Source organism: Triticum dicoccoides, chromosome 3A (genome assembly GCF_002162155.2).
Source record: "Triticum dicoccoides isolate Atlit2015 ecotype Zavitan chromosome 3A, WEW_v2.0, whole genome shotgun sequence".
Classification (NCBI taxonomy): domain Eukaryota; kingdom Viridiplantae; phylum Streptophyta; class Magnoliopsida; order Poales; family Poaceae; genus Triticum; species Triticum dicoccoides.
In genome coordinates this window covers 543,651,119-543,662,167 of record NC_041384.1, presented here as the reverse complement: position 1 = coordinate 543,662,167, position 11,049 = coordinate 543,651,119, and the positions used below count along the sequence as shown (strand labels likewise).

Here is an 11,049-nt window from a genome sequence, read left to right as displayed (position 1 = left end):
CGTGGCGGCTCTAACAGTCGCACACTAGACGGCCTCAACAACCAGAAAAGATGGCAGGTCGTCAAGACCATTGACACGGTTAGACGAGTCCGGCGTTCCATCGTGCATGCATGAGATTGGTTTTCGAACCCTCATAAAACAATACCAGGGGCTTCCCACGTGTATTTAAGGCCAGCCCGGCTCAACCAGGCCTCTCTGGAATTTTGATAATTTATTCTTCTTTTTGGCATGGCAACTTTCACCTAAGTTCTTTCCTTTTGGAGGTGACAATCGTGCTATACCCGTCTAGGACATGGCACAATGGAGACACGGGCGCAAACATGCAGCAGGGACCCGCCCAAAGGTTTCTTTTTATATTAAGGCCATGTGTAAACCTTTTTTACTGTCTCTTGTTGCTAACATCCTCCGGATACTCAACACAACCGAGAAGGATGCCGGCGTTATTGGCATGTGGCCATGCCAGGATTTTGCACGTACCTGGACACATGGGGTTTCTTATAAAGGACATTGTTTAGCCCGGTATATGTTATAAAGACCAAACACCTTAGGGAGTGTTCGGTGTCGCGAGTTTGGACCTATATGCATCAGCTCTGAATCATGTCTTTGGTCAAATGTTGGGTTTGCCCAGCTCCCATGTTTTGGTACCTTACGTTCCGTTATATCGGCTAAGGTAGCACTGGGAGAACTACTGCGATTGTGCCCTGGTTCATCTGGATGAGCACCTCAGTAGAGAAAGCCGAAAACTGACTGTCATGATATAGCAAGAGACTGGTCAACCACCCGATGACTAATCGGAATCTTCGGGATTCCTCCACATTAACGAAGGGCCGTTCCATGGTCATGTACATACGTGCCCCGTATTCGGACGAGCGCAGAACTACCAGGGGCTATATAGTAGCCCCAGTGTCAAACTCCTATGGCTAAGTGAAAGTGTTAAAGCAATATAGTATGATTGCCTCATTCGCTATGCTATCACCTCCTTAACGGACCAAGACGTTGGATCAAGTGTGGATATGCATCTTTTGCGAACACCCCCGCATTGTATGCATGGGGGCGGAAGCCGACGACTGCAAACTTTCAGGTTATATACATATATACATAAACGGCCGCACAGGAGGCATCATAGTACTTTCGGGCAAAAGTATAAATACAGCCTTGATTAATTCAGAAAAACATTGTTTGCACAATGGGACTACACGTCACTAGAAAATAATATTCTTCGAGCACTGAGCCTCTATCGAACAAGCGCCTTCAAGGACTTCTTCAAAGTAGTGCTCGGCAGCCACTCGACCTATGGCCGAACCCTCTGCCGCAACAGTAGTGGCATCCATCTCCGCCCAGTATGTTTTGACACGGTCAAGGGCCATCCGCGAGCATTCTATGCACACCGATCTCTTTACAACATCGATGTGTGGCACAACATCAAGGAATTGTTGCACTAAGCTAAAGTAGCTATTCGGCCTTGGCCCTCCCGGCCACAGATGATCCACAACGAACCTCATGGTAAGTCCGGACAACCTATGGAGCTCGGCCCAACCGGTCAATCGCTCATTTAGCAGCAACGAACAGACTGGAGCGTGAAACTGTGACCAAAACAGATTTTCCACTTCGGGACCTTTCTGATCCTTGAAGTACGTGGCCGCATCAGCAGCACTTGCAGCCAAATCCATATACGCGTCCGCAGAACTCCATAGCCGGTCCAGAGGAGCATACTTCGAATCTCCGAACTTAGTCCGCAATAAGAAGGGCTTCCCAGACACGATATATGCAGCTTGATTCAGCTCCTCCTTCGTCACTCTAATTTTGGAGCGGGCTTCCTTGGCAGCCACCCGGGCCTTCTCCAGGTTCGTCGCCTTCGCCCGGTTTTCTTCTTCAAGAAGCTGGTAACGGTCAGAGCATCTTTTAACTCTATAGCCATCTTGGCTATTTTTAACTTGCTCTCACAATGCGCGGCCTGTTCGGCCCTTAACTCTTCGGCCGCCTTTAAAGCGGCCGCAATGATACTCCTTGCTTGCTCCTTGGCTCGGGCAAGCTCCGCTCGAAGGGTCTCCACGGTGGCAGCTCCATCTGCAGTCACAACATATTAAATATACTGGCATCATGCTGCTCTTATTATGTGACAATCACTAGAAAAATCACTCACCCTGAGCCTCGTCAAGCCGCTTGTTGACAAGCACGATGTCGGCATCTGCCGCATCCAGTTGTCGCCTTAATTTGGTAAACCCATCAGTCCGGCTAGCCACCGGAGCTTCAACCACCTGCACATAAAGGTGGTCTGGTTATTACCTGGGACTATGATCCTCTATTTGCCGCCGTTCTCGACGACAACCAGAGTCTCAGGGGCTACTATCTGCATGGGCATACCTAATGTATGCGGTATTGTTAAAAGCATACATTATTTCACATACCTCGAAGCCTTTCAGCAGACTCATAAAAGCTTCATGCAACCCGCTTTCAGCGGATGAGATCCTCTCAATTACCGTACCCATTAGCATATGACGCACTTCCGAGATGGCAGCTTGCCTCAGAAGATCCTTCAGCGTGTCTGACCGCACACTATACGGACCCTTGCTGTCACTCTCCTTATGAGCCAGATACCGGGGATTCCGGGTAGCCAAAGGGTTATCCTCTGGCCCTAGTGGATCAAGAGATACCCTTCGCGATGACACTTCAAGGTCGCCCGCTTCTTGAGTTGGGGAGTCCGGGGGAGGCGTTTCGCTCTCCATCATCTCCGGAAGAAGATCCCCCGAAGATGAATTCTGTCGAGAAGGGCTGCTATCTGGACTATAATGTATAAGCATCGGTTATTGTCTTCGGAAGTAAGGTAGGATATCTTCACTATTAAGTACTTTTTGATTACTTACAGCTCGGTAGAGGGCTGATTCCCGCGCAGACATTGTGCGGCAAGAATACCCTCCGAGGCAGGACCCTCTGGCTGAGATTTCTTCTCCGGTTTGGAAACCTTAGTTTCCGGATCTTCAGTGGTAGTGCTCTTCCTTCCCCGAGGAGAAAGAATGTCAGATTCTTCCCCTGTGTTATCCTCCCTCGCGGAGGCGCGCATTCCCTCGGTTGGAATAGGTAGCGAAGGAGGCACGCTTTCGCCCTCTTTACTCCCCCCTTCATCTTCCTTTGAGGGCACTAGACAATACCGGATCTTTTCCAGCACCGGATTGTCCAGGCCCTTAGGAAGGGGGTCCAAACACCGGATCATCTTCGCCTTTGTTATCTAGTCCTGGTCAAAGAACAATTCTTCAGAATGATGTCATGATAAATAAAAGGACAGTGTGTTCGGCCATGGGATTACTTACTTGGGCAGCGGGGCGGTTGCAGCTTAGGCCCACGTCCTCGGTGGTGTTTGGACACTCTATTTTGGGTCCGAAGAACGATTTGTACAGCTCCTCTTGCGTCATCCTGAGGAAATGCTGAATAGTGCGCGGTCCTTCTGGATTGAATTCCCACATACGGAGGGGTCGGCGTTTGCAAGGCTAGACTCGACGAACCAGCATAACTTGCATTACCATAACTAGACTAAGGTCTCCCTCGAAGAGATCTCGGATACGGCTCTGCAGTACTGGCACGTCCTTGGCTGGACCCTAGCTCAGCCCCCTGCTGATCCATGACATCAGTTGTGGTGGGGGGCCCGAGCGAAAGGTGGGGGCAGCTACCCATTTGGCACTTCGGGGGGCTGTAATGTAAAACCACTCCCGCTGCCACAATATGGACACCTCTGGAAAGGAACCCTTTGGCCGCTTATTAAAGCACCTCCGCACGCTGCGTACTGCCCCTCGACCATCTTCGGCTTCACATCGAAGGTCTTGAGCCACAGGCCGAAGTGAGGGGCAATGCGGAGGAAGGCCTGACATACGACAATGAATGATGAGATGTGAAGAAGGGAATCTGGGGCCAGATCATGAAAATTCAGCCTGTAATAGTACATAAGACCCCTAACAAAGGGATCCAGAGCGAGGCCTAGCCCTCGGAGGAAGTGGGAGACGAACACGACGCTTTCATTGGGTTCAGGAGTAGGGACGATCTGCCCTCGGGCGGGTAGCCTATGCGAAATTTCGGCGGTCAGATATCTGGCCTCCCTCAACCTTTTAATGTCCTTCTCCATGACAGAGGAAGGCATCTACTGGCCTTGAAGGCTGGATCCGGACATGATTGAAGGTCCGAAGCACCTGACCTAAGCTTTGGGTGTTAGAACTCAAGGCGGGGGAAGGATTCGATTGAGCGCAGGAGGGAAAGAAAAAGCCTTGTCCCTTTATAAAGGGGATGAATATCATGCGTCCTCCTCGTGGTCGTTTGAGACTTACCTAAGATCTAGGAGTCATACCAACAGGCACGATTGGGTTACCCATGTTTGTATTGATGAGAATCCCGTGATAAGGGGAACGCGATCTTTGCTTGGACAAGACGTGTCAAGAAACCGCCTCACGTTATGTGCGGGGTTGGTTAAAGAACGGTTCGAATAATGACCGGGCCGTGGCATGATGTCATGCTATCAAAACATGTCAGCAGATTAGATTTGTGGAAATATTATTCTCTCTACGGTGGTATGTGGAACTTATTTTGCAGGGTCGGACACTATCCTTGTATTCAAAATCTACTGTGGTGTATTCAGAGGAGGAACCCGCCTTGCAATGCCGAAGACAATACTCGTCATTGAAGCCTAGTTCAGGGGCTACTGAGGGAGTCCTAGATTAGGTGGTCTCCGGACAGCCGGATTATATCCTTTGGCCGGACTGTTGGACTATAAAGATACAAGATTGAAGACTTCGTCCCGTGTCCGGATGGGACTCTACTTGGCGTGGAAGGCAAGCTAGGCAATATGGATATGTATATCTCCTCCTTTGTAACTGACCTTGTGTAACCCTAGCCCCCTCCGGTGTCTATATAAACCGGAGGGTTTTAGTCCGTAGGACAACATACAATCATACCATAGGCTAGCTTCTAGGGTTTAGCCTCTCTGATCTCATGGTAGATCTACACTTGTAATACTCATATCATCAAGAACAATCAAGCAGGACGTACGGTTTTACCTCTATCAAGAGGGCCCGAACCTGGGTAAACATCGTGTCCCCTGCCTCCTGTTACCATCCGCCTCAGACGCACAGTTCAGGACCCCCTACCCAAGATCCGCCGGTTTTGACACCGACAATTGCATCACACACAGTTTCGTCGAAGGGTATCTGATCGTAGTGTCGCGTTAGCAGCATCTTGCAGTAGTGTATGTATATGACATGAAGAAAGCAATAGCAATAAAACTGAATGATTAATATGCTAAGCTAACGGATGGGTCTTGTCCATCACATCATTGTTCTAATGATGTGATACCGTTATCAAATGACAACTCATGTCCATGGTTAGGAAACCTTAACCATCTTTGACTAACAAGCTAGTCAAGTAGAGGCTCACTAGGGACACAGTGTTTGTCTATGTATTCACACATGTATTTAGGTTTCCGATCAATACAATTCTAGCATGAATAATAAACATTTATCATGAATAAGTAAATATAAAATAATAACTTTATTGTTGCCTCTAGGGCATATTTCCTTCAGTCTCCCACTTGCGCCAGAGTCAATAATCTAGTTCACATCGAAATGTGAATAACACCCATAGTTCACATCGCCATGTGATTTGTGACCAACACCCAAAGGGTTCACTAGAGTCAATAATATGCTTCACATCGCCATGTGATTAAGACCCAAGAGTAATGAGGTGTGATCATGTTTTGCTTGTGAGAGAAGTTTAGTCATCGGGTCTGTCATATTCAGATCTATATGTATTTTGCAAATTTATATGTCTACAATGCTCTGCATGGAGCTACTCTAGCTAATTGCTCCCACTTTCAATATGTATCCAGATTGAGACTTAGAGTCATCTGAATCGGTGTCAAAGCTTGCATCGACAGAACCCTTTACGACGAACTCTTTATCACCTCCATAACCGAGAAACATTTCCTCGGTCCTCTTAGGTAACTAAGGACAATTTTGACCGCTGTCCAATGATCTACTCCTGGATCACTATTGTACCCCCTTGACAAACTCATGGGAAGGTACACAATAGGTCTGGTACACATCATGGCATACTTTATAGAACCTATGACTGAGGCATAGGGAGTGACTTTCATTCTCTCTCTGTATTCTGCCGTGGTCGGGTTTGAGTCTTACTCACCTTCATACCTTGTCACACAGGCAAGAACCCTTTCTTTGACTGATCCAATTTTAACTTCTTCAAAACTTTCTCAAGGTATGTGCTTTGTGAAAGTCCTATTAAGCGTCTTGATCTATCTCTATAGATCTTGATGCCCAATATATAAGCAGCTTCACCGAGGTATTTCATTGAAAAACTCTTATTCAAGTATCCTTTTATGCTATCCAGAAATTCTACATCATTTCCAATCAACAATGTGTAATCCACATATAATATTAGAAATGCTATAGAGCTCCCACTCACTTTCTTGTAAATATAGACTTCTCCGAAAGTCTGTATAAAACCATATGCTTTGGTCACCTCATCAAAGCGTATATTCCAACTCTGAGATGCTTGCACCAGTCCATAGATGGATTGCAAGATCTTGCACACTTTGTTAGCACCTTTAAGATGGACAAAACCTTCTGGTTACATCATATACAACTCTTCTTTAAGGAATCCATTAAGGAATGCAGTTTTGATGTCCATTTGCCAGATTTCATAATCATAAAATGCGGCAATTTATAACATGATTTGGACGGACTTAAGCATTGCTACGGGTGAGAAAGTCTCTTCGTAGTCAACTCTTGAACTTGTCGAAAACTTTTGCAACAAGTCGAGCTTTGTAGACAGTAACATTACCATCAGCGTCAGTCTTCTTCTTGAAGATCCATTTATTCTCTATGGCTCGCCGATCATCGGGCAAGTCCACCAAAGTCCACACTTTGTTCTCATGCATGGATCCTATCTCGGATTTCATGGCCTCAAGCCATTTATCGAAATCTAGGCTCATTATAGCTTCTTCATAGTTCGTAGGTTTGTCATGGTCTAGTAACATGACTTCCAGAATAGGATTACTCTACCACTCTGGTGCGGAACATGCTCTGTTTGACCTACGAGGTCTAGTAGTAACTTGGTCTGAAGTTTCATGATCATTATCATTAGCTTCCTCTCTACTTGGTGTAGGCATCATGGGAATGGATTTCTCTGATGAGCTACTTTCCAATTCGAGAGAAGGTACAATTACCTCATCAAGTTCTACTTTCCTCCCACTCACTTCTTTCAAGAGAAACTCCTTCTCTAGAAATGTTCCATTCTTGGCAACAAAGATCTTGACTTCGGAACTGTGGTAGAAGGTGTACCCTACAGTTTCTTTTGGGTATCCTATGAAGAAGCACTTCTCCAATTTGGGTTTGAGCTTATCAGGCTGAAGCTTTTTCACATAAGCATTGCAACCCAAAACTTTAAGAAATGATAGCTTAGGTTTCTTGCCAAACCACAGTTCATATGGTGTCATCTCAACGGATTTAGATGGTGCCCTATTTAACGTGAATGCGGTTGTGTCTAATGCATAATCCCAAAACGATATTGGCAAATCGGTAAGAGAGATCATAGAACACACCATCTTTACCTACTAATAAACCACCGATTGCTTCTAATGTAAATAATAATCCAATTCTTTTGCAATTGGATACCCAAATTTAGCATACTGCACATTCATCTCTCTTATCGTCAGTGTTTGATTATGCAAAAATAGGTTCAGCATGTAAAATCAAGGCAGCTTCTCTGCACACAATTTCTTGGGAAGAGACAACAAACCTTTGCATCATTCAAATGTCATAGGTGACTTGTTTTAGTTTGGGATCTTGAAAGAATCAAACCAACATACCTTTCCCGGCAACAGTCAGCAGTGGTAAGCATGTGCCGCTGGAGCCCGACCAATTTCCCTTGATCCCATTTATTGTCTCATATCCACGGCGACAAAGTGAAAAAGGTTTCAACGGACTTAGTCGGGCATCCACGATCAGGTTTTAGAGGGAGAAGACTCACCGCCTGTTGGCAAGGTCGGGACCGTGGTCGTCCGTCTCTGCTTTGCCGGCCGATAAGATCATTGATATTGACCAGCCAGCTGAGTACTCATCACCTTGCTCTGCTGAATCACCTTGAGGCTATCGTTGGTGCTCCGTGAGGTCTGCGGCCGGGCTCTAAAGTCCTTGATTTGCTGTTCAGTTCACCACAGTGACCAGCGAACAGTGTCAGGAGAAAAATATCGCTTTACGATCAAGACGGTAGAATAAATCAAGATTATTTCCAAATAAAACGAACAAGAAACTGCATGCATCTACGTGAACAAAATTATAATCAATAGGGAACATAATTATATTTGACAAAAGCCTCAAACTCGATTGAAACCACAACTGGTACAATTTTCTAAGTTTGGTCTTCACAACTATACAAAATAAGAAGAATAAATGTATACCATCATTTCAAATCCAAGACAATATTATCAAGGTTAAGAAAAATCGAATCACAACACAGTCCACTGCAATGAATTCTCAAAATATCTTGGAATTACTCTGCTTCGCGTTATTTAGTATGCTTGTTCTCCTTCCCACAGAGTGTCCGTTGATTCAGCTAGTTGGTGATTGTTTTTAGTCCATAGTAGCAAATTTGTTGCACATGCTGCATGCATGTAAAAAACAATGCACGGTGCTATTTTTTTGTCTGTGGATCATGTGCACAGCCCACGACAACATAACTGAAGACATACTAAATGCTTTCTAGTTAACTCTTCAAATGACTAATCAATACAGTAAGTCCTCACTGCATCTCTAGGTAGGAACCGAATATCCCGGTCTGTTTTCTCTACTAGTTCAGATCTCACAAAAGTAGGGAGTACGAAAAATATAGCAGAAGGGATAACCTGAAGTAGCTATTATGAACCAAGCATCATATATATCAGCTGCCCATTAATGGGTAGTTCGTGCAATGTGCACAATTTCTATTCAAGTAATAGAAGTGATGGAAGACCTCAAGTACGTTCAACCCAGATTACTTACACATGCAATGCACTTGCCATCAATCGGGCTTAAAATTTGTTCACAGGAGACGGAGATATCGGGTTAGAACTTCCCTTGTTTTTACATTGATTTTAGGGTGGGTGCAGTAGTAGGGCTCTCTTGAATCTAGATGATGTGCAGGTTAGGTGTGGCTGTGAAGGAGATCTGTGAGTTCTTAATATAATCATGAAAAATAGGAAGCTCTTAATATAATCATGAAAAATAGGATGCTCTAGTTCACAAGAAACCAAATTGGCTCTTATAAGCCGATCGATCGGCAAAATCAAAACAGTTATTAAATTAACAACAAAATTGAAGGTCATGGCTTTATTGGAGCAAAGATCTAATCTCCACATCTTGAATATGTGGGAACCAGATTAGGATGACAATGTCCTACAAATTCAATACTTCATTTTTCTGTGATCAATGCAAATGTCTTCTATGGGCTTCTGGCTACTTGTTGGCAGCAATAGTAGGTTGGTGAGCAACTGAGCCTGCTTCCTTGTTTAGATATTCAGACCAACACATGGAAAGGCTGAACAAGTATACTTATATAATACTAACAACCTGTCAGTACCAGGGTAATATTTGTTGGTGAAGATGCCTGAAAACCAAAGTTGTGAGTCTAGCTTGTTTCCTCTTGCATCATCTGTGTGGAGGTCATGGCTTTCCATACAGCGGAACAGGGCTAAACTCCACACCTTCAACCAACCAGAGAGAGCTAGTTAGGAAAGGTGGTTATAATGGCGTACTGGAAGCTCAACTCTTCTTTGTCTACACTAATGTACTATTTAACTACTTGGGCCCAGATGCATACAAAAATTGAAGATGAAAGGTTAGGTAGATGCAAATGAGGTTACAGTACATTAGGAAAATTCACTGCTACAACGGACCTGCTATTTTGAAACTTATGTTTGGGACTGTATATGCCAATATCTTCATATCATGTGCAGCAGCCTCTTCAAATTGCTAGTCTCGTTGACATGATTTGTGAAAGAGTCCTACAGGCACAAATTATTGATGCAGTAATAAGCTAATCAAGTTTTGTCCAGCCCGTGGCTGCGTCGACGTTGCTGCTGCTATTGCCGGCTTCTGAAGTATAGCAAAAGAATCTGCGTCATGTAAGTTGCAACTCGCACAATCTTGTCGGGAGGCTTGGGAGTAGCATCGTGAACGACAGTGCGATGACAGTTTGCCTGATGGATAACCTCAGGGTGCAGCCAAGGTGCTTGTGACGCGCTCCATCTCCTACTCATCAAAATCGCCGCGCTGCTCCTACGCTGACTAAGCGGAGGCAGAGGGAGAGGAGGAACACGTCAACGAGCAGCAAGAAATTGTAATCGAAGCAGGCCAAATTGGCGGAGGGAGGCGGGCGGGTGCAGATCTCGCGCCCGGCGGCTCACCTTGTCCTGCGCTGCCGCCGCCTCGTCGTCGTCGAGGAAGGCGAGCGGGGTGTCCGGGCTATCGGCCGTGGGCTTCTTGGCCGGCAGAGCCGCTAGGGCCTTCCTCGGCCGGCGCCGGCTCCACGAGGGGATCTCTGGCCGCGCCTGCTCCTGCTGCTGGCCTGCACGATGGACGACAGGTCCGCAGAATGGCTGCCACCTCCAGCTCACGCTCGCCGAACTCCTCCTTCCGCGTGGGTCTGCTCCCAGCCGACGCAGCCGCCTTGGATCTCACCGAGCGAGCGAGGGATTGGGTAAGAGACATCATAGAACACACCATATCTAATAAAGTACGGTTACGACATTTGGACACACTATTACGCTGTGGTGTTCCAGGTGGCGTGAGTTGTGAAACTATTCCACATTGTTTTAAATGAAGGCCAAACTCGTAACTCAAATATTCTCCTCCGCGATCAGATCATAGAGACTTTATTTTCTAGTTACAATGATTGTCCACTTCACTCTGAAAGTCTTTGAACTTTTCAAATGTTTTAGACTTGTGTTTCATTAAGTAGATATACCCATATCTACTCAAATCATCTGTGAAGGTCAGAAAATAACGATACTCGCCG

The 11,049-nt window shown here is 45.7% G+C and overlaps 1 long non-coding RNA gene across 1 annotated transcript; it reads right to left on the bottom strand.

Annotated features, from left to right (window-relative positions):
* Nucleotides 1-8,127: 8,127 nt before the first annotated feature.
* LOC119272072 lies at nucleotides 8,128-10,101 on the bottom strand. The gene is made up of 3 exons (XR_005134690.1): nucleotides 9,929-10,101; nucleotides 9,613-9,736; nucleotides 8,128-8,197 (listed from the first exon to the last, which is right to left on the bottom strand). It is a non-coding gene; the product is annotated as an uncharacterized LOC119272072 (long non-coding RNA).
* Nucleotides 10,102-11,049: the final 948 nt, after the last annotated feature.